Here is an 8174-nt window from a genome sequence, read left to right as displayed (position 1 = left end):
GGTGGGAAGTGGGCAGAGTCTATGGTATAAAATTTGTTAATAAATCTCTGGTAAACAAATTTCAGTCTCCTTGAGTAGGATGTTAGATGTGCTTCATCATGGTCATTCATTCTTTCTGAACTTTGATTTTATGAATGAGAAGACTAAAAGGGAGATTAAATAAACTGCACAAGTACCAGGTGATGGGCACTTTATTTAAATCCAGGTGTGCCTTTGCCAAAGCCCACATCACATTCTCTTAGCTAGTCCTTGGTGTTTCAAATGCATGAAAATGACTTATTTGGGTCACATTTGGAATCTAAAACTACATAACTGTGGTCCTATAAAATCTCCAATAGATATTTTAAATTCCAAAGGCTAAATGCCAAGGAGGTGTTTTCAATGTAGAATAGAATAGACTTACCAACATTTTTCCTTCCTTTCCATTTTTTTTTTTTTTTTTTTTTGCCTTTTTCCTTTCTTTCTCTAGTTTTTTTTTTTTTTTTTGAGGGAGGAGTATGACAATATCTGGGACTCACTATCCCCTAAATAAGGAACACCTTGACTTTTGAGAAAACAGCAGAAACAGAAATAAGAAACCAGTCTTTCTAAAACTTTGAAAGAATTCTCTGACCTTCTCCCCTGACCCATAAACACAGCTGACTTTTCCCTGAAGTGGGCCATAAGACCCTCACTCCAGAGGTGTCCTCACTAGACCTGGAGGAAAGGGAATCTCCTTGTCCTCAGAGAGGCCAAGAAAACAAGAAGGATCAGAGCACATGGGCCCTGCTAAGTTCCCTCCAGTCTGTTCCAGTAGCTCCAACCTCTGTCCAACCACACTTCTCCATGACTGTCCACACTCATGAAGCCTAAGCATAAAAATGTGCATTGCCCCATTTCTTTGGGTCTTCATTGTGAAGACTCCAATGTCAGATAAAGCTTGCATTAAATAAATTGGTAAGCTTTTCTTGTGTTGATCATCTTCTGTTATAGGTGCCTCAGCTGTGAACCTTGTGATGGAAGAGGAAAAGGTACTACTTTTTCTTTCCCGTTATGTACCAGGCAATTTCACTGAATTTGCTAGATTCTCCATTTGGTAGTTGATTGGAGTTCAGACTCCAGTGATCATTCAGAATAATGATGAGCTGGTATCACCTGTCAGGTCAGGTAAAAAAGACATAAGGCTATCAACATGTTGGTAACTTGGTAGCTCAAAAATCACTCTTCATAAACACACTTCAGGGTTTTTTGGAGTTTTTTTTTTCTGCATAAGTTACGCTTGCCTACTGTATAGGGTTTTTGAGCAACTTTATCTTTTTATAAAATTAAATGACTTTGTCTATTTGTTACTTTTTCAATCCATCAAGGTCCTGGCTTAAAAAAGGGCCCAGAAAAATAGCCAATAAATTCCATGCCACTAAGAGTTTGGGCGTGTGCACCGTTAGACACTGGACTCAGTGAAATGGAAAGAAATGGAAATAGCACAGTCCCACCTATTAGGTTTCCTTAGTGGAAAGCAGCACGATCTCAGAAGAAATACGTGGAAATGAACTGTCTTGCTTTTCTCAGCATTTATAAATCTAGGATTTTTTTTTCTAGTTTATCTTCAAATGTTGGCTCCTATTTTCACTTTAACCTCTTGGATTTGTTCCAATTTTTAGGAAGGGGACTTTGATGAACCTGGGACGATGCTCACTGTGCCCTCTGCTGACCCTGCACACAGTGACAAATACCTAGACTCTCCTCCTGGCTGCAAGTGTGGCTCATGGACACCGCCCCCAGCTGCAGTCACCTCCAGCCCCTAACACTTCCTCAAAGGCGATGGGCAGATGACCTTTGCTGAGATGTAGAGACCCAGTAAGGAACTTCAGAGGCACGACTCAGGCAGCTGTATGCAGCCTGGGCATAAAGCCTTTCCAAAGAGGAGCCAACTGTTATCTATGGAGGGCAGCATTCTAGTCCAGATCTATTACAACCTATTCTCTGATGAGACTGAAAGTTAATTGGAAAGGTTTTTTTGTTTGTTTCTGTTGAAGCCCTGTTTGGGGGATGCTTTAGAAGCTTCAACCAAATTTCAGAATCCCAGACCTGAACTTCCCAAGAAGTTTGCAGAGTGGCCATGAGAACATCCAGGCATGAACCCTGGGCTTCTTACGTTCAGTGGGTGTGGACTGGGTGCTGTCGGGTGGGTCGTTGGTAGGTTGAAGTGCTGCTAGGAAAACTTGTTGGATGGTGTCACTATGCTATAAAAATCTGAGTTCCAAAAGTCTTTCCCTATTGTTAACAAAACAGAAGCCAGGTCTAGAGCATTAGAGACAATGAAGTCATCATCTTAAGAAGTCATTACAGATTTTTATGTATTTTGAATAGTTTATTTTTTGCTGTGCTAGGGAAAGAACCTAGGGCCTTGCACATGCTAAACAAGCCCTCTACCACTGAGCTAAACCCTACACCCATAAAATCATATTTATTTTAGATTGAGGTGCAGGGAAACAAAATATTCAAGCCAGGGCTGTGGGTGTTGCTCTGTGCTAAGGCACATACTGAGCATGTGCAAGGCCCTGGGTTCCATCCCCAGCACCACATGAAAAACAAAACAATAACAACAAAAAATACAACACACAGTACTTTAAGGAAAGAAGGTTCAGGCTGTGAAACCAAACCAACATTGAGCTATTCTGCATCCCCAGAGGACTCGAGATCAGTGCCAGAGTCCACCCCACCCCAGACTAGGCAGGGGGCACCTGCTGTGATTTGCTTAGTGTCACAGAGGCCAGTGCCCTGGAAGCTTGTGAGATGGGAAAACCCACCTGCCAGTGCAGGAATGTTCTAGTTGTTCTCTTCCCACTTTGCTTCACACCCCAAACCTTCCAGGCTTCTAGGGAGCCCAGAACCTGAGGCCCAACTCAGCTTTGCTCTGGGAGGACCTGATCTCTCAGTCAACCTCACTATGTGGGACAGTTTACCCTGTGGAGTAGAGTGCCTGGACCACGGACAGCATTCACTAGGCAATGCCTATTAGCACTTCTGTCCCTTCACTTGATCCTGCATGCAGAGATCTCCACAAAGACTCCCCTCCTTCTTCAGAAAGCTCCCAGCTCCTGCCTCAAAGGCCCTAACATGACTGTAGGCAGAGAAGAGGGACCATCAGTGACTTGCAATGATGCTTGCGACTGGACTAGGGCTGACAGAGCAGGGGCACAAGAGCCAGTTCCAACACAGGGAACGTCCACCCACACGCACTCGTGAGATGTTGAATGTGGAACCAGATTTCTGCATGGCAAAGCTCTTGGAAGAAATTTAATTTGGCTGTTCTTAGCCCTAAATCTCACTGGCTGCAAGTATGACCGACTCTTTACAAATACTCTCATTCTGTGGCAGTTATCAAGAATGCAAGCAACAGTAAATGTTGGCAAGGATGTGGTGGAAAAGGAACACTCAGACATTGCCGGTGGGACTGCAAATTGGTGCAACCAATCTGGAAAGCAGTATGAAGATTCTTTAGAAAACTTGGAATGGAACCACCATTTGACCCAGCTATCCCACACCTCGGTTTATACCCAAAGGATTTCAAAACAGCATACTACAGGGACACAGCCACATCAATGCTTATAGCAGCACAATTCACAATAGCTAAACTGTGGAGCCAACCTAGATGCCCTTCAATAGATAAATAGATAAAGAACCTGTGGTATATATACACCATGGTATATTACTCAGCGTTAGAGGAGAATAAAATTATGGTATCTGCAGGTGAATGGGTGGAGTTGGAGAATATCATGCTAAGTGAAGTAAGCCAATTCCAAAAAACCAAAGGCCAAATGTTCTCTCTGATAAGTGGACGTGATCAATAATGGTGGAGACATGGGAAGATTGGAGGAACTTTGGATAGGGTAAAGGTGGGGGGGAGGGGTAATGGGGTAGGAAAGATAGTGGAATTTTATATTACCCTAGGTACATGTATAATTGCATGAATGGCGTGACTCTACTTCATGTGCAATCAGAGAAGTGAAAAATTCTGCTCCATTTGTATACAATGAATCAAAGATCTTTCTACTATCACGTATAACTAATTAGAAATACTAATACTACTAATAATAATATTAATAATAAAATCCCATTCTATGGACCAAGTATACTACTTACAGATAAAAAAAGTAAAGCAGCTGTAAAAATAAAAACCATGGAACCGATTATCCACGTTAACCCAAGGAAAGGTACAGAAACAAGGGTGTACCTTCAAAATGACCACCATTGTGTGACAGAGACTGGTACAACAAAATAACCGCCTGGCACAGTGAACTGTTCCCCTTGGCAGCACGGCATTGGCTTCTCTACCCTGTGCTCTTTCCAAGAGGCCAGTCGTGAGACCGTGATAAAACCACAGAAGCAGAGTGCGAGCCCAAGTTGAAATTGTTACCAGGGAAAAACCCAAATAAACTCTCCTGCTTCCCTTATTTTTAGTTAACTTATAATCACCAATTTTGGAGGTCACACAGCTGGGCAACACATCATTAGTTTCCCACACATTTTGCTATAGATAACATTTCTGTTTCTTTCCATATCTTTAGTTGGTGTATCATAGTTGTGTGTCATGATGAAATCTGTCATTCCATGTTCATACATGCACACAACAGGACAACGTAATTCAGCCAGTATCACTCCCCAGCACTTCCCTGCTCCCTCCCTGCCTTCCACTCCCTCCCTGTTCCCTTTCCTCTACTGACCTCCCGTTGATTTTCATGAGACCCCCCCCCATCAACCTATTTTTCCTTTTCCTCTCTAGTTTCTACATATGAGAGAAAACGTATTTCCCTTAACCTTGTGAGTTTGACATACTTCACTTAACATAATGTCCTCAAGTTCCATCCATTTTCCAGCAAATTACATAATTTTATTTTTATTTATGGCTGAATAAAACTCCATTGTGCAGATTTACCAACTTTTCTTTGCCATTTCCACTGATGGACACCTAGGCTGGTTCGATACAGATCGGCTATTATGAATTATGCTGCTATCGAATGTGTATGCAGTATCACTGTAAAATGATGACTTTAATTCTTTAGGATAAATACCGAGGAGTGGTATAATTGGGTCATATGGTGGGTGCATGCCTAGTCTTTTGAGGACCCTCCATACTGATTTCCATAGTGGTTATACTAATTAACAATCCCACCTGCAGTGTATAAAATGTTCCTTTTCTCCACATCCTCTCCAGCATTTATTATTAATCTGTTGTTGTTGTTGCAGTGCCGGGGACTGAACCCAAGACAAGCACTCTACCCCTGGGCTAGACTGCCAACCTTGTTCATATTCTTGGTGGCTGCCATTCTGACTGGAGTGAGCTGAAACCTCAATGTAGTTTGGATTTGCATTTCCCTAATTGCTAATGATGTTGAACATCTCTTCATGTATTTGTTGACCATTTGTATTTCTTCTTTGCAGAAGTGTGTGTTCAGTTCATTTGTCCATTTATTAATGGGGTTATTTGATTTTGGGGTGTGAAGGTTTTCTTCGCAGATTGCACTTCTTACCTGATGTGTGGGTCATGGTGTTAACAATGATTGTCTGGGTTACTTTCCAGGGACATGAAAGCTGCTTTTGCTGGACACTGACTCTTCCCTTGGGCCCCCAGATGTCTGGTGGGTGACGGGATTGGAACCTCTGTTTTCATATTATGTCCGTCCCCTTTTGCCTTAAGTTTTGTGTTAGATTCTACTCAGTCCTGGGTGTAGACTGTTGATTGCCAGTTGGAGCTGCTGTTTCTTCTATAATGCTTTAAGCTATTCCTCAGGTAGAGCAATCCAAGCACCCAAAGTCCTCCAGTTCTATCCTAAGGCCCAGAAGGAACCTGCGCACACACCATATGGAGAAGATGCCGGTGCCCACTCCAAGAAGACAAGCTGATGGTGACCTCCCCGTTTTAAGCCTTGTGCAAGAAGAACAACTTTTGGAATTGTTCCCCCGGCCAGTGGAAATTATAACTCTAACCTAGCCCCAGCAAATCAATACAAGCTTGTGCCTCCCTTTGTTCAGGAAGCACCCCGGTCCCCCTTTCCATCACTACTGTGTCCCTTCAGCCGAAGCCCCAATTAAAGCCTTGCCTGTACTGTGCTCACCAGACTCAATTTTGGTTTTATTTTCTGTCATCCACGCAAAAGTTCCTGTCTCTGATGTCATTTGTCATTTCAAGGTATGGTTTTCTAGATGTTTAATGGAGGACTCATCTGTCAGGTAAAGCAAACCCAGTGCTACAGCTGTGTGATGAGTGGCCCCAAAATTTGGCAGGTGAGAACATCATCATTTATTATTTCCCAGTTTTTGTGGGTCATGAATCTTGGTGTTTCTGAAGGGTCAGGGTCTCTCCTGAGGTTGCACCTGAGCCATTGATGAGGCCTTCCCTCTACCTCAAGCTCCCTCGTATGGCTCAGGGGCTCCAGTTCTGCACCATAGAGCCATTCCCACGGTGACTTCATCCAAGGGAGTGACCTAAGACAGAGAGCCCGAGAGAGAAACCACACAGAAAGCTGCAGGCCTTCAGAGCCTAACTTTGGGAATGAGATACCGAGGCTTTGGCCACATGGATCCATGTGGGGAAGGCACACAGGTGTGACCACCAGGAGGCAGGGGTGGTCGAGACAGGGTGGCAGCTGGTCACTACTCCATCCCACTTGCTCTATACACATGCAGGACCCACAGAGGAGTCCATCTGTCTAGGACACAGAGCAAAGCAAAGACCTGAGATGGGATGAGCCAGTCAGTACCCAGTCAGTACCCTCAACCCCACACACACTGGGTCACTAGTTACGGAGCGGGTGGAATGAGATTGATGTAAATTCATTGTATCTTGGTAGGAGGCTGAATCATTTCTAATAGTAAATTTATTCTGTCGTTTTTGTATATGAAGCAAACTCATAACGAGGCAAATAGTATGTAATATGTTTGAGAGGCAGGAAGATATATAAACCCAGTAGGACTCACTGAATTATCAATTAGTAAAGATCACTGCAGTTTCATGTGTGTTATTAACTAGCTGTGCAATATCAGGTAAATCACTTAACTTCTCTGAGCTTATCATATCAACTAAAAGTGCCCTATTAGGTGATTTATACTAATACTGCCACTTCTAAAAATGTTTGATGATATGCTGATGATAACAGAACATTCCCAGGGAGATTCAGAGGAATATTATCCTTGTAATTTAATTACCTTTCTAAAATAAGAGAAATGCCTCATAAATGGGCCTACCATCTGAGTGACATTTTAAATGGAGTAAGATTATGACAGCTTTCACTTGTAGTAAACTGGACACCTGGGATAGGTGAGCCTCGAGTGAGAGGGTGGTGGACAATCCCTGCAGAGACCCCTTGATGAGGGGAAGAGGGTGCTGCAGCCCTTGGCTATATCTATCCCCACAGGACTATGTGGTTGCATTGTGTGTGTTTTGGTTTTTTGGTACTAGGGGCACTTTGCCACTGAGCTACATCCCCAGCCTTTTTTATTTTTATTTTGAGACAGAGTCTCACTAAGTTCCTGACACTGATCTCAAACTTGTGATCCTCCTGCCTCAGCCTCCCAAGTTGCTGGGTTTACAGGTGTGCACCACCATACCCAGCCCTGTTTGTGTTTGCATTTCTAAGAGCCTTATGTAGATACACTTTACATGCCATAACATTCACCTGCTGCACGTGAAAATGCACCATCTAATACTTTTCAGTCAATTTACAGTCATGCAAACATCACTGCCATCTAATTCTCATCACTCCCCAAAGATCCCTCGAGTCCACTTGTAGTCAGTTGTTCCAACTCCCAGCCTTGGGCCACCACGCCTCTATAGGTCTCTGCAAGTTTGCCTTTTCTAGAAATGTCCTATAAATGGAGCCACAAAATATGTCATCTTTGGCATCTGACTTCTCTCTCCCATAGCAAAAAAGTTCCGAGGTGCATCTGTGTTGGAGCGTGTGCAAGCAGTTTGTTCATTTTATTCCAAATGCTCTTCCACTGTATGAATGTGTCACCCAAATCTCTTCACTACTCGATGGGCATTTGGATTCTTCACGTTGAGGCTCCCAGGAATAATGCTACTGTGAACATTGGTGTAGCGATCTTTGCGGCCCTGCTTCCATTTCTCTTGGATTCATATTTAGCAGCGGGAATCCTGGTCACACAAACCCTCTGCATAACTTTTCAAAAAG

This window comes from Marmota flaviventris, chromosome 3, assembly GCF_047511675.1.
Source record: "Marmota flaviventris isolate mMarFla1 chromosome 3, mMarFla1.hap1, whole genome shotgun sequence".
NCBI classification, from domain to species: Eukaryota; Metazoa; Chordata; class Mammalia; order Rodentia; family Sciuridae; genus Marmota; species Marmota flaviventris.
The sequence above is the reverse complement of the archived record's forward strand: the minus strand, read 5'-3'. Positions refer to the sequence as shown.